Source organism: Erpetoichthys calabaricus, chromosome 2, assembly GCF_900747795.2.
Source record: "Erpetoichthys calabaricus chromosome 2, fErpCal1.3, whole genome shotgun sequence".
Classification (NCBI taxonomy): domain Eukaryota; kingdom Metazoa; phylum Chordata; class Cladistia; order Polypteriformes; family Polypteridae; genus Erpetoichthys; species Erpetoichthys calabaricus.
The window spans coordinates 282558740-282582707 of NC_041395.2; positions in this window are offsets into that span (position 1 = coordinate 282558740).

Here is a 23968-nt window from a genome sequence, read left to right on the forward strand (position 1 = left end):
AATTGTTGCTATTTCATTAGTTTCACTTTTATTTCAGAACTTAGTTAACAACAATATTTGGAATCTTTCAAGTCCCAACATGCTGAGTCTTTAAATGTGAGACATGTGTTTAATGACTTTGTACCATAATTCAGAATAGGTTTCTCTGTTTGGAATTATAGCACAGACAAAATGATCTACATCATCAGCAGTTAATACTTTTTTTTGCAAAGTAACCAATGAATGCATGTGAGGTAAACCCCGTTTTTGAAATTCTCTGACTTAAACTTCAAAGCCTTACAATATTTACATACTTCAGACATATCACCTATGTCCATTGTGATATATGGCCGGCAGTTTATCCTAGCCAATACCCCCACATTGCTAGATGGAGCTCTCCTTGCAACATGGAGGGGCCCCGAATTCCAGCAGGGCATCATGGACATTGGAGTTTTTCTTCACTGCCCTGCTGGATGCAGTGGGAGCTGCCAGGGGACGCTGCAGGGAGGAACAAGGATATATATTTTCCATATAGCCCGGAAGTACTCCCTAGTCAAGGGGAGGGAAGAAACAAAGTACTTCCGGGCTGAAGACAAGGAGTGTTCATCTGACCCGGAAGTGCTATGAAATCACATGGACTGAGGGACAGAAGCACTTCTGGGTCAGGGACTATAAAAGGACGATGGGAAACCCCAGCAGACTGACAACATTCAATCTAATTTCAATCTAATGTAGCTGAATGGTTACAGTTACTTTTAAATTTACATGAGAACCTGTGCTTTATTCCTTTAAATCAAGAGGAATTTGTAGCTGTAAAGTGTTAATTGTGTGAGGGCAAGACGTTAATTGCCGGTGCACTGCTGCTAACCGGCAATCATTCAGCCAGCTGAACAAGCTAAGGAGAAACACAAAACCAAAACAAAACTACCTGCAGATTAGTTAAATTTGATATTAATTTTGTTCTGCTGTTCACTGCAACAGAACTTAGACCTGTGGATCGTCTCCTCTTGGTCCTGTATTACATAATGTGGTGTTGATCTGCAGTTAGTGTGGTACAAGTACACTGCAACTGACCCAATCTGTTCATTTATTTTTTACTTAGACATGTTCTAACTGACGCTTAAAAGTAAAAAGGATTTGCTTCTATGCCATTTTGTTTGTGATATGGGTGCTAACCATTTTATGCATTCAGTTTGGCCTGCTTGGTAATTAGTTCATAGGCAAGGTCAACTGGAAGTGTATGGTGCATAACATCACCAGGTCAAGGGCATAAAGGTCTGTGTCGTACATCTTATTTTGTCCAAAATAAAGATTAACATTCTGATTAGTGTTTCAATGTGATTTTTGTCAGCAAATTCTTTTGCTTATTTACTATGAATTTCATCTTACATTTTGGTGCTGCTTACGTGAAATTATTTTGCATTTTGACTCCTCCACTCCATTCTTTGATTTACATTTTACATCCTGGGCTTGTTTATTAGAGTTTTGTTTCCCCGGTATTGACCTCTGCTGTTAATAAAACATCTCCTGATTCCATTTATTTAAAATGCTGCTGCCACCCCGCGGTGTCCCAATTTACAATACATCATTTTCATACAAGCAGTCTTATTATTTGTTTGTGATTATGTTTTTTATAATCTTACACAGAGTACAGATAAGGCTTATTGGTTAATAATAACCAGGATCCATTTTGTTGCTCTTATTGCAATCTGAAATTACACTGGCAACTTTTCTGTCATCCATTTCTTTTTGAATCAGAAGTAATTGCTAGAATGTGTTTACTAAAGGCTTACAAATAACTTCTTTCATTTCTGTCAGTTCCATTGTTAAAATCCCATCAAGCCTGGGGTCTTCAATACACAGAGAGCAGGAAGGCCACAGTGAAACTACAATTTTAAAATCTATAAACACAAACCTCATATTCTCTTCTGCCTCTGGCATTCCTTTAATTTTTTTTATTTTATGAATACTTGGGGGAAATATTTATTAAGTTCATTGAATATTTGTTGCTCACATTCAGTAATGTTTTCTCTGTTAGATTGTGAGGTTTCTTCATTTTTTTATACTGATTTTTCCTAGAATGGAGCTGGAAAAAAAACAGCTTGAAGTTTGTCTTTTTTTGGTTCCTCTTTTAACCTTTCAAATACCATTTTATCCCTAGTTGCTCAGCCAGCATTCCTGTAGGTCTGGTTTTGTTTTTATTATTATTATTTTATTACCACGCTTATATTAACTGCACCTGTTTGTTGTTTGGTACAAATCTTGTAATCGATATTTAACCCATTTCCTATTGTCCAAATGACTTGAAATTTTGCACACTTACTCACTTCTGATGACAATACATGAATCAATAATCAGTTTCACTAATTGATTAATTAATCCATGTTAATTAAGAAATTAAATTTTCATATGAAGAATAGTTCAAGATTTCACCAATAGATGGATCTAGTAACGGACAGAAATATTAAAGGAAGTGTTAAAATATTGATTACAAAATTATAGTAAAACAAACCCAAGACTAAAAAGTTGAAAATAATATATATATATATAAATACTTTTTAAAACCATGCTAATATTAAATTAAAAAGTGTAATAAAAATGTAAAAATTAAGTCTCTCATACATCACTTGACTGATGAAAAGCGCCCACGCTTTTATTTAACAACATTCAAAAAGCATCCACATTTTTTTTTTTTTTTTTTTTTTTTACGAGTGATATATGAGAGATTTATTTTTTACTTTTTAGTACACTTTTTAACTTAATATAAGCGTGGTTTTTAAAAAGTATTTTTTTATATATCTTTTTAGCTGTAACTTGAACACCGAAAGATTGAATACCTCAGGGTCACCTAGCTAGCCATTGAACTGTTAAGATTCACAGCCCAGTGGCTACATCACTAGGCCGCACAGAGGTTTAATCTAATGTGTCCATTTTTATGAGCAAATTTATCAATGAGCCACCAAGTTTTATCTAGATTATCCTTCCACAGAAACCCTCTAGAAATCTTTATGTTTAGGAATGATTTTGTGTATCACACATACTACAGCCATCCACAATGAATCTGCTGTCTCCCAGTGCCATCAAGAGTTTTGACACTTCAGAATCTCGTTTCTTTTCAGATTCCCTGGATAGGATTTCTATCCATGTCAGGGACACCCATGCACACACGTCTAGCTGGGACCGATGCTGATCACCAATTTCATATTGCCAGAATTGTCTGATTCCGATGTATTAAGATCTCACGATTCCTGTCTACTCAACATTCCAAGAATTAATACAACAATATTGTTGTTTTTAGCTAAAGGGCTTCTAAATTGGACTTCATGTATAAGCCCCTTTAGTTTCACTATTTTATTCTTCTATACCCAGAGTATAGATGCTGAATAGCTGTTCTTATTGCATCTCTGTTTTTTAGTTATTTGTACAAAAATATAAGTATTAAAATAATTTTGAACTGTTACTCACCCTTTGCTATTGCTGTCCTGCTGTGGCACTTGCTATTTCTGCTCCGCTTTCAAACTTTACTCCTAACCTTGTGAAAGACACCAAAATTACTTGTGAGCTTTGGAATCCATGGAGGAAAGGATTTTATGATATTAGACTGCCCAGAACTTGCTGTGGAATGCGCAGGAGGGGGTGGGTCGGCCAGATCGCCAAGGTCTCCAGGACTGCAACCATCTTAGACTTGGACCCCTAGAGGTTTATTTTTTCCAGGGATGCTTCCGACTGTAGTTTGTGTTTCCTCTGTCAACAATATTACAGTTTTTTCAATTGTTAAAATACATTTTCCAAAATGTTAATGTTTGTCTCAAAGCTCTAAGTGCATTTCACACAGTATTTCAAGTGTAAAAAACAAAACATGCCCAAAACATTTAGAACATGTACCACAACACACAAAATAAGTCATCAGTAAAATATTGTCCCCATAAAGAAAGTGCCTTGAGCATGGGAAAGGCACTATATAAATAAAATGTATTATTATTATCTATACTAATAAAAGGCAAAGCCCTCACTGACTGGCTGACTGACTCATCACTAATTCTCCAACTTCCCGTATAGGTGGAAGGCTGAAATTTGGCAGGCTCATTCCTTACAGCTTACTTACAAAAGTTAGGCAGGTTTCATTTCGAAATTCAAAGCGTAACGGTCATAACTGGAACCTCTTTTTTGTCCATATACTGTAATGGACTGCAGCTCGCTGGCTGTGGGAGGCGGAGTTGCGTATCGCATCATCACGCCTCCCACGTAATCACGTGAACTGACTGTGAACACAGTACGTAGAAAACAAGGAAGAGCCCCAAAGAGCGCTGAAGAAAACATTCATTACACAATTGAGAAGGCAGCGAAACAATAAGAAGCGAGCGAGTGACGCATACAAGCATATTCATAAGTGCAGCTAAGGTGGAAACAAAGCACGGTGTAAAAGCAAAAGATTGCTTTTCTCCTGTACAACTATACGTTGCATTCTCAACAGTAAGCTTGCACGACTTGGTCATATTACAACCGGAGTGCTGAACTGACAACGTGGTATACAAAGAGAACTATAACAATCGTAATAAACGAACAATAAAACAGTGGGGAACCTTTGGATTAAATAAAAAGGCTGCTTCCTTGGCGAAACAAGGAAAAAGGATGGCCTTATATGGCGTTCATTTATAAAACAGCGGGGAAGCTGTGTAAAGACTGCTTCACAAAAAACAGCAGAGCGCCTTATATGAGCAGGCAGTCAGCTAAAGAAGGGAATCAATAAAGAACTATAATTGTAATAAACGAACAAAAAATAGCGGAGAATCCATGGGTACCTGAACAGAAAAGTGAGTCTCAAATACCTACACAATAACTATAACAATCGTAATAAACGAACAATAAAACAATACAGAACCACTAAGCAAGGAGAAAGGACGGCCTTATATGGCGTTCGTTTATAAAACAGCGGACAGGCTGTGTAAAGGCAGCTTCACAAAAAAACAGATCCTTAACAAATTGTTATTGGTATATTTTCCCTCAATTTAAAAAGGTTTTCTTTTCTTCTTAATTAAAATTTAAAAGCAATACTTCACCGCTGCGAAGCACGGGAATTTGGCTATATGCAGTGTGTACGCCTGATGAGCCCAGAATTAGGGCGAAACACGTGTCGCGTACTCTTTGCATTATTTGACTGTAAACTATTTTCAACCATTCTATGATCTGCTTCTCACAAAAGAGGGCACCATGGCGGATGTTAGCTGACTTGCTGGCCAACCACAAGCGTTACCTGGTAGGTAATCACCCATACAATCAGATTGTGATTCAGACTACGAATGCCGTGAATATATATATATATATATATATATATATATATATATATATATATATATATATATATATATATATATGATATAAGTAGATATGTAAATTTGTATATGTATATATATATATATATGTATATGTAGATATGTATATATGTAGATATGTATATATATGTATATATGTATATGTATATATATGTTTACATAACCTCTTTAACACACTACTTCTCCGCTGCGAAGCGTGGGCATTTTGTTAGTTATTATTAAAGCACACTTGACCAATGCATAGGTAAATCCTGAAAAATGCTATGTTCTTGAACCCAAACCAACCACACCATTTATTTTGTTGTCAATGTAAATATACCCTTATATGCAATAAAAATCCAGTATACATTCAAATATAACTTCCAAGTGATGACATGAAACAAAATCTGTTTTTTTATTATAGGAAAGAAAACATTTCGAAACATACAGTTGATGTATCATATTGTAAATACAATGAGGCAATAATTTCAATCCATCTCCGTTTGGTCACAGCATTCCAACATCACATCTGATGTCTTGTCTTCCAAGGCAGAGGGGGAAGAACTTTCTTGAATTCCACATCCACCCTTGGCATGCTTCCTAAGTAATGTCTTCACAAGCAGCATTCATTTCCCCCAGTAGAGACAACTGGTCGTGGGGCAGATGGTCATATGCATGCCACCTCCACGCCGAGAAGAATTCCTCTATTGGTTTGAGGAAGGGAGAATAGGGTGGTGGTAAGAACTCCATTGACATGTGTTCATGGGCAGTAAACCATTCCCTGACAAGGTTGAAGTGGTGAAAACTGACAATGTCATATATTGTGGCATATCAGGTCTCACCACTCCCCTCTCATTTTCAGGAATGAAAGAATTGTAAAGCCATCCTAAGAAGTCAAGGAGATGAGCTGTGTTATAGTGTCCAATGGTGGAAATGTGGTGGATTATAGTATCTTCTGATATTGTAGCACACATGGTTATCTTACCTCCATGATGACCTGGCACATCCACTGTGGCTTAATGGCCTATTATGTTTCTACCTTGTTGCCTGACTTTGTTCAGGTTGAATCCTGCTTCATCCACATATACGGTGTCACTCGCTTCCAGCCCCATCACTCTCTGCAAAGCAAAAAGTATCATGACTGAACAGTACGCCGTTACCAAGTTTGCACAGAAACAGTAAAATATATATGCAATGTGCAGGATTTTGGTTATACACCTGTTTTGATTTCTGAACATTTGTATCACGGATGCCACTGAGGTTTGGCTTAGTTGTGGCTGGACCCTCCGCTCAGCCTCAACCATGCTTAGACCATGGTGTATTACATGGTCAACAATGTGGCCGAGATCTCATTTGATATGTTTAGTCACCTTTGATGCCCTCCTCATCCTCTCTGCACTCCTCTCACCCCTCCGCCACACATTCTGACACCTCTTGCTCCATTGTTTTCCTGCAGCATCTCTGAGGAAGACCTTATAAAGGTTTGTAATTAGTAACAGGTTACAAATAGCTGTGACTTGCACATGTAAAATGGGGGGTGTTCGTTATTCTTATATACCTTCTAACAAACTATCAAATGAATACACTGCTCATTGTACACATAATGATTTATACAATGACCCATTGTGCTGATATGGGTGAGAAATGTATATTCCAAAATGATAAAAGGAAAATCTCTTCTGATTGTCTTATCAGAGTCAATTGAGAATTGCGTTTATACAATGCAAGTTGTGTCTATGCAATGATGCCTGGACTTAGTGATTTGCAAAACATGCTTTACTAATTGCCACTTAGCGCATGCACATTAAAAAATGAAACAGTGCTGTGGCCAATGGCGTTAAGGGTGTGGAGTTTGAGGCTCTGTTACGGGAATGAGGTTAATGCTTTGAGAACTGCATTTAAGCAGTTGAAGAAAACTGTAATGGACATATATTATTAGGATCCTTTCATGTCATTCTTCTTGAAATTGCTGTGTTTAACTGAGTGTTTAAACTAATGTTTATTTTTATGGGTATACATTATGTAATTTGTAAAGTCTGTAGTTTTTTTTTTTCTGAAAACTGCACTTAGTGAAGAGTGCTACACAAAGTTGAATTGAATAGGATTTCAATTGAATTGACCTGAATCAAGACAGATAGACAGATTTGTTACTTCTGTGGAGCTCCAGGGCAAACAATGTCAACTTGCACAGACATGGTAAACAGAAACTAAGAAAAGGAAAGAAAAGTCCATGAAGTGATATAATTGATTTATTGAAGATTGCAAGGTGAATTTATTTAACTACCAGTGACATACAGTTAGGTCCATAAATATTTGGACAGAGACAACTTTTTTCTAATTTTGGTTCTGTACATTACCACAATGAATTTTAAATGAGACAACTCAGATGCAGTTGAAGTGCAGACTTTCAGCTTTAATTCAGTGGGGTGAACAAAACGATTGCATAAAAATGTGAGGCAACTAAAGCATTTTTTTAATACAATCCCTTCATTTCAGGGGCTCAATCAATTTCAAGGGTTTAGTTATTTTTTGTTTCTCAGTGTGAGACTTGCCCAGACACCACCAGTCGGATGGTGATTATTTAATCCCAAATAAACACAGTCCCAAAACACCACACAATGCTCACAGCAATAATCACCCCAATTCAGTCCTTTCTCAGTCCTTAACCGCCTCTACTCTCCTCCTGGGAGCTTTGTCCCACTCCCAACTTTGGCTCCCCGATTGCTGGAAGGCGGCATCTTTTATCCCTGCCCGGATGTGCTCCAGGTGTCTAATGACATCCTTCCGGCAGCACTTTCTGGTGTGGCGGAAGTACTGCCCTTTGCCCCGGAAGCACTCCGGGCGTCCTTGGCAGGTTCCTCCGCCATCTTGCCGAGAGTGGCGGAAGTAACTATTTCCGAGTCCCACGGTGGCCACGGGTCCCAACGAGTTATAATCTTTTCTCTCCTTTCCCGTGGTCCTCTCTTGCTCCAGGGCGGTTGCCCCCTCATGGCCCGGAAGCTATTCTTGCCACCTTCTGGTCCTTTTAGGCATCCCTGCTGGGTCAGAACCCCAGTCGTCTGTGACATCAGTTACTAGATTTTTTTTTGTTTAGTTATAGCACTCTTTAATTTGTAGTTGGGTTGAACTTCTTTAATTACAGTTCTTCCCAAACATTTAAACACATTTCCAGAAACTGTGGCTCAAATTCTCAAAACTCTAAACACTAACTGTAAAGAGTTAACTACTTTGTCAAAACTCCAAAAATCTCTTGCAAAATGAAACACGCCACTCCAAACCATGTTCTCTTTTCTCAAAACTGATTCCTTTCACCAAAACAATGCAGACAGCTTTCATATTCGTATATATCTTACAGAGCATTAAATAAACACCGATGTGATAAATTCAAAACACTACCATCATGTATATTATGGCTTAAGAAGCCATGTTGCATATTCAGATGCATATCAATGTATGGAAATAAGTTTCCTTTTTCTCATTTTGGCGAAGTGTAGGTTTTTTTGTCCTGAAATAGAATTTAAAGTACTGCATGTATATGCAACACAGATGTTAATATTTTACGTAGTATGTAGCAAAACTCAGTAATTTCATCTATATAATGTAAGTACAATAAGAAACACTGCAAAGAAAATAAGTGAACAGATATAAAAAGGAAACAAAAGAATATTCATTCGTTACTGCAAGACAAAGTTTCCAGCTGAACTGACAAATACAATTGCAAAATGTAATGAAACAGATTACTCTGCATTCCACCTCTGACCCTAGTCAGGTCAGAGAGGTTCATCCACATCAGCTGCAATGTTCTCCCTGGCCAGGCAGTGAAGGAAAAAACGCCTGGCATGGTGAGTCCATCCCTGGCATTCATCTATGTATGTAGATGTCATCACATGCCTCCTCCATTGTCTGGAGTACTGCCACATGCTCATGGGGTGTGCATTCGTACACTTTGCACCATCATGCTGAAAAGAGTTCCTCTATTGGATTTAGAAATGGGGAATATGGTGGACGGTACAGCAGTACAAAACCTGGGTTGTTGGCGAACCAGTTGAGGACCACCCTGACAATGATTGAATTGATCTTCCAACTTGAGTGAGATTAATTGGCAGTCAGGGTGTTCCATTTTGAAGGCCAGTGCTTCTAGGTGAACAAATTGTGCTAAATGATGCAATTTCTGTTCAGAGGTTTGCACAACTGTGATTTAAAATGATTTTTGAATGAGACCAATGGAATTGTGCTTAGAGTTTAGCAGTTGGAGTCATGTTGTTGAAGCATGAGCTTCATGGTTTCAGAATTGTATGCATAGTTCCACTTTTTGGTGTATAAAATGGGGAAAAACTGTAACTTCCAAAGCGATGCAAGTAAAAGTTATTAGTGATACAAGTAACTGGTGAGGCAAAATGAATGTATAAAAATGCCACAGACTTCACAAATACAATGGAAACGCAATTCTGTATAGGACATCCATAAACACTTAAACAGGATTTATGTAATTTCCCCAAGCATAAAGTAGAAGCAAACTGAGGTGGATACTGAGGTTCAAATTCTGGTCCATGCCCTGTTTATGTGGATACTTGTCTCGATAATCCTGTGTTTCTCCAAAACCCCACAAATCTGCAGGTTACACTGACTGGCATCCTTGGTATAAGAGTAAGAGTGTAAGTGATAAGGTGGCATCTTGCCCTGGACTGGCTCCTCTTCTTTGTTAATTTGTGATTTGTTATTAATTTGTAGAACCACTCTACTTGGCCCTGAAGAAGGGATATCCAGTCCTGAAACATGTAGGCTTTTCTTTGTGGTTGATTTTTTCACTGGCTGAAAAAGTTTACCATCCCTGAGGTACCGTTTGGTCCTTTGATTGGACTTCTGCTTCCTGCTCCAGATTGAAAACCTTTCGATACAATCATATGTTTTGGACTTCTCCTATTTCACCATATTTTTTTCTGGAAATTAAGATATGGAACCTTTCTGGTAATTTAATTTAATTGAACACATTTACTTGTTTATTTAATGTTTTCTATATACGTGAATATATTTGTGACATAGCTTAGTAATTGTTGTGTTTTACTTTACTTTTAGTATTTAAGTTTATCTTCTCTCTTTGCTATCTTCATATTTTCTTGAGAGTTGATTTCTTTGAAAAAGGATTGGTGGATGTTTTGTTGCTTAGGACTGCCTCCCTAAGGATAGACGCAGACCCTGGGGCCCAGTATTGATATAAGTAAGTTCAAACAATAAATGAATTCTCTGATTATGCATGTGTCTTATTATGATCGTAAGAATTGCTTATAAACACAATTAAATAACTTCCTTTTTTTTTTGTCCGGCATTCACTGATTCACCGTTATGCGAAAACCCCCACATATGATATACGGTACAACTTCTGTTCATAGATAGATAGATAGATACTTTATTAATCCCAAGGGGAAATTCACATTCAACATGTCTGCTTATGCAAGACTTCAAGCTTTTTGAGATACCCCCCCCCCCCCCCCCCCCCTCTTATTGCTGGCCCACTAGAGCCAAAAAAACTTTTATTTTTAGACCATTGTAAGAGCCATTTGCTAGATATTTAAGTTATATAAATGTTTGCCTAAATATTTGTGCATAGTCTATGGGAGGTTCCTACATCCCCCCATAAGTTGAATAAAATTGGTATATTCTAAATATTTCTAGCTTCTCTGTCTATACATTATTCTCAGTTAGTGGCTTACCTTGCCAGGTGTAAGGTGTTGAGGGCACACGGTTTTAAACCGTGCCTTGCGTCCCTTATGTGCCTTAAGTGCCAAGTAACATGAAAGACAATGTGCTCTATTGAATGTGCAGTGCCGTACGTTTAAAGTGTACAGAAGAAGAAGTAAAGCATCTTTAAGTATAAACAACTAAAGTTTGAAATGAAAAGCTAAGTTTAGAGAAGATGCATTTTCTTTTAATTTTTTGCCTTTTATTCTATGTGTGTAACAACCTTTTTTCTTTTATTCTTGTGTGGATTATTTGCTTTGAATTTTCACTAAATATTTTAAAACAAATTGTTGGACCGAGAAATTTCTTTCAGCACGCGTTTTACCCGTGCTTGAACTCGCCTTACACACCCGCAGATACAGCCATTTTTGGACCATATTTTGTGCAGGAAATTACACCCTTATGATAAATCAATAGGTGCCTTCAGCAGAAATAATCACAAAGATTTGTGCATGCCACCTCAACTGGCCCAAGGGGTTTACCCTGTAATGGGATAAGAGGAATCAAAATCCTTTTCACAAATTTTATAAAAAATGTAATTGGTAATATAGGCACGTGGAGTGTTGCTTTAATGTTGGTTGCTGATCATGAATATGATAATATTTTTGATACTTGATTTTTTACTAGTGGTTCTATAGCTCTCAGAGCATCTCCCAGGTTAAAAATGACAAATTTCAAACATACAAATGTGGGGTATTGTTTTAGACTGTTTCAAGATCAGTGATTACAAATATATTTGTGATTTTTGATCCTTTACTGGGCTTTTATCAGAAAATGCAAAATGCTAAATTTTTATAAAAATCGAGAATATTTCGACTTCAAACATTTACATTGAAGCACAAATTTTGATTATTTGACATAACTATTCTTGTTCATTATGTATTTCCACCTCATAAAGTAAATCGTTGCATTTCTTATAAACACCGCAAATCTAGTATTTTTTTACTTTTAACTTCATTTTTAAAGTGACTGTCTGCCAACCAGGAATTGGACAACAGCCAACAGAATGCCAGAATACCTCCCTAGATTTACTGTCACACAAACACATGATTCCTGTTGGGTCAGATTAGCTTTGCCAGTGAGCCCAGAGTATGTCTGTGGTGGGCACTGTGGTGTAGTGGCACTGGCTTCAGCTTTGCACTCTAAACCACCAAGTTGCTGCCTCTTCAGTTGCTGCCCTTTACTCACCTCAATAAGTTAGTTAACCAGAAGATGAAAAATGTTACTACAGTAGATTGTTGTGATGTATGCTGATCCTGGAAAAGGTGTCAGCCGGATATGAAATAAAATCAATATCTAGCAACATGTATTTGGACCATGTCAGTCAAAAAGCACTTAATGCCTAAATAGGAAAGGGGAAAATTCAAAGTCCCCACTGAAAGCACCACAGTGTGAAGCTTTACAGAGACTCAAATTGCTGAAAGCCAATGTGCTGCTAATTTGTCTTAACAGATGTCCCTTGTGAGACTTGCCTGGACACCACCAGTCAGAAACCACCTCTTTATAAAACTCACACGTTTATTAAGCACCATAATATACAAGATTCAGTCCCAAACACCACACAAAGCACTCAGCAATAATCCCCACAATAAACTTCTTTATCTCTCAGTCCTTAGCCGCCTCTACTCTCCTCCTGGGAGCTTTGTCCTACTCCCACTCCTGATTCTGGCTCCCAGACTGTAGCAAGGCGGCGCCTTTTATTCCTGCCCAGATGTGCTCCAGGTGACTGATGACATCCATCCGGCAGCACTTCCTGGTGTGGTGGAAGTGCTGCCTTTTGCACCAGTAGCACTCCAGGCATCCCTGGCAGGTTCATCCGCCATCTTGCCTGGTGTTGCGGAAGTAACAGTTTCTTCGTGTCCCACGAGGCTTGCGGCGCCCCCTGGCAGTGGCCACGGTTCCAAACAGGCTAGAACCCACTTTGTTCCTCTCCTAGTCCAGTGCGGTTGCCCCCTTGTGACCCAGATGCTATTCCTGTCCTTTTCCGGTCCCTCCAGGCATCCCGGCCAGGTACGAACCCCATTAATCTGCCACACCCTCTAAATCATATTTTAATCATTTCTTTTTTTGCGCATGTTTTGTATGCTTCTGTCACTCTTTCTCACAACTATACCTATGTTGTTCCAATACACTGAAGGGCATTAAAGGATTACAACAAATAAACAACTGCAGGTAATACATGGTATCAGTTGTGTCTCCTTTTCAGACATGACACGGTCAATGCATAACAGTACTTGGAGTTATTTGTCCTTGTGACCAGTTGAATAACTTTGATAAGTGTGCATCGCCTGTACATCAGTTAACTGATGTATTGTGTAGAAATCATTTTCCCCTTTGTAGCGTGCGGATGGGGCCCTTAACCCCACGCTGGAAGGACTAGAGGAACAAGCATGGCCACAGTGTTACCTCCCCTACCTGCTAGATGGCAGCCACCCTGGGTTGCAGCAGTGCCTCGGACTCCCACAGGGCTCCATGGGAGTTTGAGTGTGGTGCAGCCCTGTTGGGATCCGTGGGCGCCGCCAGGGAGTGCTGCAGCAGGATCTGCTGAGTCCTTTTGGACAGTGATTACGCCACACCCGGAAGTGCTGCCGGAAACGAGTTTTTAAGCACCTGGAGCACTTCTGGGTGCAGTATAAAAGGAGCCAGCAACCACTACTCGGGGAGCCAGAGTCAGGAGGAGGAGGAGGACGAAGCTTGTCTGGAGGAGGTTTTGGACTGTGCTGGGCTTATGGGAAACAGGGAAGGCGTTTCCCACAAGGTAACAAAGAAAAAATAAAACGTGTGCACCTTGAATTTGTGTCCCATGCTTGTCTGTGTTGGGTTGAAGTGGTGGTGCCAGCCTGGTGCTCCACACCTTTTTTTTATTAAATATGGCCACCCCACATACACAAAACCTAGAACTGCTGTGCAAGAATATCCTACACAATTATTTTATTTTTTATTTTTGATTCCTGGCACCTGAAGTTAATTAATCTCCACAAAAGATGATGGGTTAAAAAAAATTTAAATCATTCTAGCACATCTGCATTAAAACAGTAATAAATGACATAGTTGCCAGTTCAGCAGATTTATTAAGAGAGAGTATGCTGATTAAATCCTTGCTGTGCTGTGAGTTAAAATTTATTTTCTGAGCGGAAGACCATCATTAAAAATGTCCAGGATTTTAATAACTAGTCTTGAAGTCAATAAAGTTTGCACTGATTTTGTCACATAAAAGTACAATGACAACCAATGTCTGGGCTTTGGACTCCACTGAGTGAACCCTAGACATGATATCTGTGGTAACTTAAACAAAAAAGTGCATGCAGAAGGAAGAGAAGGACTAATGGGGTGCTTGAGACCTTCATAGAGTTAGGAAACTTGGCAGAGTAAGGCTTTGTGGAGGCAGTGGGAAGGTTTGGAATAAAGGTCCGAAAGACCATTGGAATTGGAAATCAGACATGTTTTCAAATGCAAACTGATAGATTTAACAGGCATAACTTCATTTACAAACATTTTATTATTAACTGTGGTCCTAAAATAAAATGCTACAAAAGGCTAAACATACAGTAAACTCACCACCTGTTGTTTCTAAATGTAAGGAATTACACTTGATTATGAATTGTAAACGCCTATGTATTGTGTCCTGGGGGATTATCAATAGATGGGCATGCAGGGACCATACCAGTAAAGTGCCTACCAGTTTGCTTCTATCTAAAAGGTTTCTAAATTTCCAAAACATATTGGGTCATAAGCTTTCCATTAAGATCAAGATTCTAACCCCATTAGTTTGCGAGTAATTGCTTGGCAGATGGACAGACATTAGCATTGTATATATTGATTGGGATCCAATTTGATCACTTCAAATTCAGTGATCATTTTAATTTTTAACCCTAAGCCTACCCCTAACCCTAATTTTTATAAAAATGCATCATGGTGTCTGTAATAAAATATCAATGAGTTTCTACTTAACCAGTGTGAATTGATGCATTAGATTCAGCCAAATGGCACAAAGCCTTTGATGCCACTTCATTGTAGGCTTTCTGTAACCCTGATTCAGATTACATCTGCCACATGCCTGTTTCCTGGCTGGGTTTTATTTCCCATCTGATATGTTAGATAATACAATTAGTGAATACACATCATCAGGCCTGTTAAAGTCCTTCCTTTCAGCATTCCCCAAGAGTTCTGGCTGATAAAGGATGCTCCAAATGCTCAGGATGGGAGCTCTTTTTATGATACATTTGAACACTAAAATGTTAAATTATTCCACAGTTCTTAAACAGCAGATTAACTTCACTCTTGCCAGAGCATGCATTATTAGACACCATTAAAGTAAGCCTTATCTTTTCTAGGCTTGAAAACTGGGGATGATTTGGGATGTGCCTGAACAGTAGTTTTTCATTATTCACACTTCTTCCCTCTCATTTATCTAATAATAGGCAGCAGATGGTAGGACTTTGACAAATAACAGTTAAATGAGCCAAGTGGTCACATAATTCTGGAGACAAATGGCCAATAGATTTGTTTATGCAAGTTGGCATCTCTTGGCTTCAGGCTCTCACAATCCTTCCTGCATCCACCAGAACCTAATTTTTATACAGAAGACTGTTGCCAGTTCTATTATTTTAGTGGCATTTTCCACCCCGCTCTTACAAAGAACCGTCTGCATATTAACACTATGCTACTACTATGATTCAACTGCAATGATTTGGAAAGAAGTGTGCACACAAAATGGAACAATATTCTGATCGGATGGTAGCTATGAGGTACAGTTCTCTAGAGTCCCAGAAAACTAATTTCTGTCCATCATCAGGACATAGAAACAAATTAAAATATTAATAGAACTAGCTGTGTGTGGTCTTTGGGACAAAAAACAACCTGAATACTCCCTAACATATTTACTATATTCTTGAACTTGGAGAGGCATCAGCTAACTCTTAAGAATTAATCCAATGTAGAGGACGTGGACCTACCTGTGCTTGCTGGCTTTCATAAGAAGACACAGTTGATACCATATCTTAGCCGAATTGCTGGTATATGAGTCCTGTTATTCTTTGTCTTCAGAAAATTCCTCCTGATAGACAATGTTTTAGTGAAAACTTCAAGCCTTGCCCTCCGTTGCTGAGGTATTGCACTTGCACGTTGTTGAGCCGCAGTGTTTGTTTTGTTTCAACGTTGTGTCTTTTCATCTTTGTCATTATCAAGGCGTCATTGTTGTGCAGTGGCGTTTGCTGCACACAGGTCTTTTGTAGTGAGGTGCATGCAAGGGTGTGAAAAAATGTAAAAGTGCATGCATGCACCATCTAGTGGCTGTGGTTCAGCGTGAGCATAGCGGACTGCTCCATACACACACACACACACACACACACATACACAGGTCTTTTGTTTTATATAAGTGAATAGGATGTACTGTATAATATACTTGTGTGCATTTTCAACCCATGTATTAAAAAACTTAAATGCTGTGTGGAAGAGGCCATTCAACTTGACATAGCTCATCTTTTACTGTTCATCTACTGTCAGGGAAATATCAGTAAGTCAGGATTTGAAGATTCAACAGGTGCTTCTCCCAACTGCATCCTTTGGTAATGTGTTTATTGTTACTCACAGTTCTAGGTGTGAAGGGACATAACATCTACAGAGAAGTTTCAACGTGCTGAGTCTAGAAGTGTACGGTATAAGTGATGAGCAAAGATTAAAAGAGTTGAGTTGAAAAGATTCAAGGTTCCAGTTAAGAATACAATGAGATATAACTGATGTGTTTACATTTATGAAGCAAATAAATCAGCCAGGAGTCATGTAAAATGTGTTATTAGATAAGGATGTGAGGGCAGAGATTAAAATTGTGAATGATCAGTTTTGTGGAAATATTCCAAAGCATTTCAACACATACAGTATTTTAAACACCTTGAACAAGTCACGAAAGTAGTGTCGTTGAAAATAGCACCTTAGGAACGTCCACATCTTAACTTGGCAAATGCAAGCTTAATGTTTCATGGCGTACCCATTTGTGTTTCCATGACCCCTAGCTGGATAGGCAGGACAGAAAATGTTTAGATGGAAGGTGTGAGACGTAGCCTGAACACCATCAGACACTGGCACTACTATAAAACACACGTTTATTTTAAAGAATGTTCCCAACACAGTCCCTCACAGCACACAGTGCTCCCAACACCATTCACCCTCACACTGACCCCCAGCTTCCTGACACACTGTCCCTCCATCAGCAGAGACCCGTAGGGCGCAGCGGCCCGTTTCGTGAGGGCAGGCCTCTCACAAAAAAGGTCCGATTCGCGCTCGTCCAGGGTCCAGTCCTTTAAAAGACAAACCGAAAACAGGGGCAGAGATGTTTCCCTGACACCACTGCCTGGCGTCTTCCATTATTCCAAATGGGCAACACTTCCCCCGTCGATCGGCACCCTGGCAGCCGAAACCTCAGCACCTGCTCTGCGGCCTTCGTGCCCCCTTCCTCAGGATGTCCAACTCCTACTCGCATTCCCTTCTTCCCTGGCGCGATCGCCTTCCCCTCCAGCTCGTCTATGCACTCTCGGAGGTCATGTAGTACCTGGAAGAGCAACTCAGCGGTCCAAAGGCAATCCTCCAGCTCGCGCCGAGCTGCAAGCAGAAACAGAGCATCAGACCTTTTGCTTAGTCCTACACGCCGGCTGTGCACTGCAAAGCCTTGTTCCCGGTTCCGTTGGGTCCTCCCCTGGCTCGGGACGGACATTTGTCAGTCCCCCTCTGAGCAATCATCGACGGGAACATGACACACACCATCCAATCCCTCGCCTGCCTTGGGGAGGGACTTCCGGTTCCCTGCCGTCATCCTCTTCCTGTTCCCAATGGGGTAGCAAGTCTCGTGGGGCTTCTTCAGACATTGCGGTTCCTCCCCCTGCATCGCTATAGGGATTGGCACACCTCGGCCAGCGACGCGAATCCAGGTAGTCCCCTCCTGTAAAACAAAGACAATGCCCGGCACGACCGAACCCCGCGGGACGACTGCTGTAGGGCCTAGGACTCACCTCCTGGATCCCGTCTCCCGGAGTGAATTGCCTCCAAGTGGCCACTTCCATCGATGTGCCGACCTGGTTGTCCACAGCGATGGCGAACACTGAGGAGTCCGCGGCTCTCCGGCCACGCCTGGTGTTCCTTTCCACCATCAAGTTGGAGAAGGCAATTATGTGAACTGCCTGCGGTCCCTGGGTGAGTCGCAGACCATCCGTGGTGCGTGTGCGGGCTGCGCTATTGTGGCATGTGTGTGTGATGGTCTGTGGTGCCAGACTACTCACAAAATTATTTTTATGGGTCCCTGCCTTGGAACAAGCGGAGAGTCCCATCTAGGATGCCATTGTGAGACGTAGCCTGAACACCTTCAGACAGACACCGGCACTACTATAAAACACACGTTCATTTTACAGAATGTCCCCAACACAGTCCCGCACAACACACAATGCTCCCACACCATTCACCCTCACACGGGCCTTCAAACACCTGTAGGCCGCCTTTCTTCCTCTCACTGGAGCTTCGTTCTCCTCCAGCACCCGACTCTGGCTCCCCGACTGTAGGAAGGTGGCCCCTTTTATAATCACTCGGATATGCTCTAGGTGCTCGCTAATGTCCTTCCAGCAGCACTTACTGGTGTGGCGGAAGTGCCGCATGAGCACCCAGAAGCATTCCGGGTGTCCCTGGAACGTCATCCATACACCTTCCCAGGTGTGACAGAAGTGCAGATGTCCCAGGCTCGGGGCACCCTCTGACGGTAGCTACGGACCCCAACGGGTTTGAGCCTCCACGCTCCGTCCCCATGGTCCCCACACCATCAAGGGCAGTTGCCCCCTCGTGGCCCAGGGGACATATAGACTGCCTCCCAGTCCTTCCAGGCATCCCGGCTGGTTCTGACCCCAAGCCTCCTGCCACAAAGGATAGATAATTGGATGGAATTGTGAAAAACTTGCTGAATGGATGGATTGTTGGACAATCACTTTGTTTTTTATTTTAATTGTATGCTGTACAAGAAATTAGTGCACTCAGCATGCCAGCATAATAAGTCCAATAACACTGGACAAGAATTTTATTTCAAAAGTTTTGCTTTCTAGAAAATTTTTAGTGATTATGATAGATTGCTTCAAGCTGAACACAAATGTAATTTCAGATTGACTGTATTGTGTATGAATTGGAGAAACATGAAATTAACTTTTTTTGAATTCAATGTGTGTAAACACTTAATGATGCTGACACATTGCATTAGTTCAATTGAACTAATGTTTTTTTCTGCTGATTTTCATTTGTTCTCACACTCTGATGTTTCTTGTTTCAGTGTCCAGCAATAGCCAGCCAACACTGATGGATTCCTCTAGCCCTGATAGCGTTCTTCACTGAAATATCCTGTTGAAACCTTTCACAGTGTTTGTCACTGGCTGCGCAAAGATTAGCAGGAAACAAGTCCAAGTGTGAATTCAGAAAATTAATCTTTATAACAAGTTAGATGACATTGTTTTGTATTGCTTGAAGCATGTTGTCAACCAGCTGGACATAATTTGGTGCTCTGTAGTTGCCAAGAATATTCTCAACTTCTTTGAATGCCATCTGTGCAGTACCCTATGGCCCCACTAGCAGAACTTCAGACCTCTTGTCACTGATGATGTGTCTGATTTGTGGAATAACAAAAATGCCTTCCTTAATTTTGGCATCAGTTATTTGGGTAAACATCTGTCTTATATATCAAAATCCTTCACCTTCCGTGTTCATCATTTTTATGAAATGTTTCATTAGTCCAAGTTTCCTATAAAAAGGAGACAAAAATATCTTAAATATCTTTATTGGGTTGATAAGCGGTTTATGTGCCATACATTTCTGCCCTTGAACCAAATGCTCATAGAGTAGGTATTTTTTTAATGTAATGAGAGCATGACTGACCCATTTGCCAATGAATTGATCCACTGTTCCTTGGTCAGAAAAGAAAGGCAAACTGTGGACACATGATATTATAAATACTGTGCCATTTTTAGTCAGACGTTGGAGCTTATGTGAGAACATTTTCTTTCAATTCTTGTAGCTCTTCCAACTTATACATATCTGTATTTGAACAGGTAAATCACCATGAAAAACAAAATCCAAAATATTCTTGGCTTCTTCCTCAACCATCTCTTTGTCTTCAAAACTGAGTGAGGCAAAAGTTATTAAAACTTAGAATGCAAAGATGCTAGGGTTGCATCTTTATCTAGTATCTGATTTGTTGATAATGTAACTAACCATTGTACTGTAATAAAAATATATATTGAGCGCAATCACGATAATTTCAACACATAATGGTTGATAAGTGTAAATATTATTAAGTACTAAATATACCTCACCCACACAAGCGTTTTGTTCACATCTCCCCTGTTCTCTCCCATCTTCACTGGTTACCAGTTCCATCAAGGATTAAATTCAAGATTTTGTTTCTCACCTTTAAAGCCCTACATAACCTTGCTCCCCTCTACCTCACTCAGCTACTAGCTGCTTACACTCCTTGTCGCTGTCTCAGGTTCTCGAGCAGTAATCGCCTAACTGTCCCACGTACCAGACTCTCCACCCTGGGAGGCAGGTTCTTCAGTGTTATGGACCCTCAACACTGGAACTCTCTTCCTCAGTCTCTCCGAGATTGCTCCTCTTTGTCCACCTGTAAATCTCAACTGAAAAGTTTCCTCTTCTACAAACTTTTGTCTTCTGTGTATTTTTTTTTTACTCTGTATGTAAAGCAACCTTGGGTTTCTGAAAGGCACCCTATAAATTCAACTATATATATTTGCAGCTGGAGATCCACAAAGGGAGAAAAATCACGTATTATGATTATGAATCACGTATCTTAAAGTAGGTTTTATTCCTGAGCTTTCAACCCCTGCCAGGGGTCTTCATCAGAGGATAATGATTAGACTTAGAATCAAAGGCAATATATAGTAAAAAATTATGGGGGGGGGGAGCTAAGTCAGTGTGGTCAGGAGGGGGGGTATTGGGTGTACAGTTTATTTATTATGAACATGTTCTTCTTAAGTTTGCATATGCTGAATTTATGTCCAAGTGTTTGTTGATAGCGTTCTCATTTGATAGCCAAGATTCGGCCAGCTCTCTGGCACTTTTAGTACTGGCCTTAAATTTTACTTGTACATTGTCCCAGATAAATGTATGTCCTGTTGACTTAGTATGCGTATAGATCAATGATAGTGAGTCCTTTCTTCTGACGGCATTGCGATGTTCCTGTATACGTGTTGTATAAGTGTATTCTTTTTGAAGTTTGTCCTATGTATACTACTGAGCAAGAACTGCATGGAATACTATAAACTGCGTTTCGTGTTTCTGCTGTCGATTTCTTGTTTTTAGCATTAAAGAGGACCGTGCACAAATTGTTCGTGGGTTAGTGTGCTATTCTGATGCCCGACTTGGCCAGGATGCGCGCTGTACCTTCAGACACCTTGTGGTGATAAGGGAATGAGTGCCAGGTTGGGGGGGGGGGGTTCTGATTCAAGTCGATTGTTTGCTGAGTTTTTTGGCGTCTTCTGTGTAAGCTCTGATTAATGAATGTTTTTGAGTATCCGTTTGAAGTGAAAAGATGGAAGAGATAGCGTCTCTCATTCATTTTTGTTTCCTTTGTATTACAATGGGTGTGGACTCTTCTGAATAGAGTTTTAACACAGCTCCATTTATGAGATACCGGGTGGTTGCTGGTGAAGTGTAATATCTTGTCTGCGTAGCATTCTTTACGGTAAACACTTGTGGTCAGGGTGGCGTCATTATTTCTTTTGATGTAGATGTCCGGGAAGCTGATGTGTTGGTTAATTTCTTTTTCCATTGTGAATTGGATTGCAGGGAATATTGTGTTGATGTGGTTTTAGAATTCATTCAGCTGGTCATTTTTTAGTATGACGAATGTGTCGTCTACGTAGCGTATCCAAATTTTGGGTGTGAACTGGGATAGAGCCATGTTTTCAAATCGCTGCATTACCCAGTTCCACTAGAAGTCCTGATAACGGCGATCCCATTGGCATGCCTTCTTTCTGAGTGTAGTATTTGCCGTTGAAATGAAAGTGAGTTTTTTGGCAAAGTGATATTAGGTGTATTATGTCTTTAATGGACAGTTTAGTTCTTGTCTCTATGGTGGGGTCGCTTTCCAGTCTCATTAATAGTGTTTCTGTGGCCAGATGAATCGGAATCATGGTGTATAGAGACACAATATCAAACGAGACCATGATCTCGTCCTCGGCGATGGATACATCTTTCAAGCGCTGTAATGCCAACTCAGCGCTGTTCACCGAATATTCAGAGTCATAAGTTAAATGTCTGAATAACTGGAAAAGTCTTTTTAACAAGTTGTAAGATGGTCCGCCTATTAGGCTGACCACTGGTCTGAATTTCAGTGGTGTTTTATGTATTTTTGGGAGTTCGTAAAATTCAGGGCAGTTAGCATCGTTGGATTTCATTTTGTAATAATTCTGTGCATCTAGGCGGTTGTTATTTTGGAGTTTGGTCAGAGTATTGTTTATTCTATTAAGTGTAGTTTTCGTTGGGTCATTACTCAGCTGTTGATAAGTGTTAGTGTCAGAAAGCATTTCTTCCATAGCTGTGGTGGATTGTTCATTGTCTAAGATGACAGTTGCGCACCCAATACCCCCCCCCACCCCGATCACACTGACTTAGCCACATCCCCCACCCCACCCCACCACGTAATTTTTTGCCATATATTGCCTCTGATTCTTGTAAGTCTAAGCATTATCCTCTGATGAAGACCCCTGGCAGGGGTTGAAAGCTCAGGAATAAAAACTACTTTATGATACGTGATTCATTTTTCTCCCTTTATGAATTTCCAGCTGCAAATATGCAAACCGTATCACAGACCCAAAAACAAAGACACAAAAACAAAGTTTAGCAGTTGGCTTCAAAATGATAGGCTCTGGAGAGCAGTCCAGTCAGAGTGTCAGACCTCTGTAATGCGGTGAACTCAGCTCCTGAATGAGACGGCACCTTTTGGGAGTGTTTCCTTTTTATAGCTCCCAGACTCAAAGTGGCGTGGCCAGTTGCCCACAGTGGAAGTCTTCTCTGAGCTGTGGGTGATGAGAGATATATGAGTTAGCGATTGTGCCCCCTGGTGCCCTGAAGTGGAAGTGCTTACCTCAGATGAGCCCAAAAGGGGACCCTCAGATGCACATGCGTGACAACAAACCTACACACACACATCCATCCATCCATCCATTTTCCAACCCGCTGAATCCGAACACAGGGTCACGGGGGTCTGCTGGAGCCAATCCCAGCCAACACAGGGCACAAGGCAGGGAACCAATCCCAGGCAGGGTGCCAACCCACCGCAGGACACACACAAACACACCCACACACCAAGCACACACTAGGGCCAATTGAGAATCGCCAATCCACCTAACCTGCATGTCTTTGGACTGTGGGAGGAAACCGGAGCTCCCGGAGGAAACCCACGCAGACACGGGGAGAACATGCAAACTCCACGCAGGGAGGACCCGGGAAGTGAACCCGGGTCCCCAGAACTCCCAACTGCGAGGCAGCAGCGCTACCCACTGCGCCACCGTGCCGCCACCCACACACACACATATGCTTATATATTTTGAGGTGATTAGAATCATATCAACACATATACATTTATAATTAACTATATTATTGTAATTATTTTGAAAGTCATTATGGTTATGAGATTGTTTATAAAAAAACATTAGCAAATACAGATTAAAAATTGTCATATTTTATAAAGTTTATTATAGTTTTAGGCTAATCAGAACAATAATAATATTTTTCTTGCTGTAATGATTAACTTTTAATATATTGTTGTGTTTTAATGAGTCCTGGCTCGTTTACCCCAGTTTTATTATATGTTGCATTTAGAGTAACGTGAAAGTCTTACTTATTATTCCTACCTAGCTGTCTGAATAGTAGAAGCTTAATACTAACCTAGAATG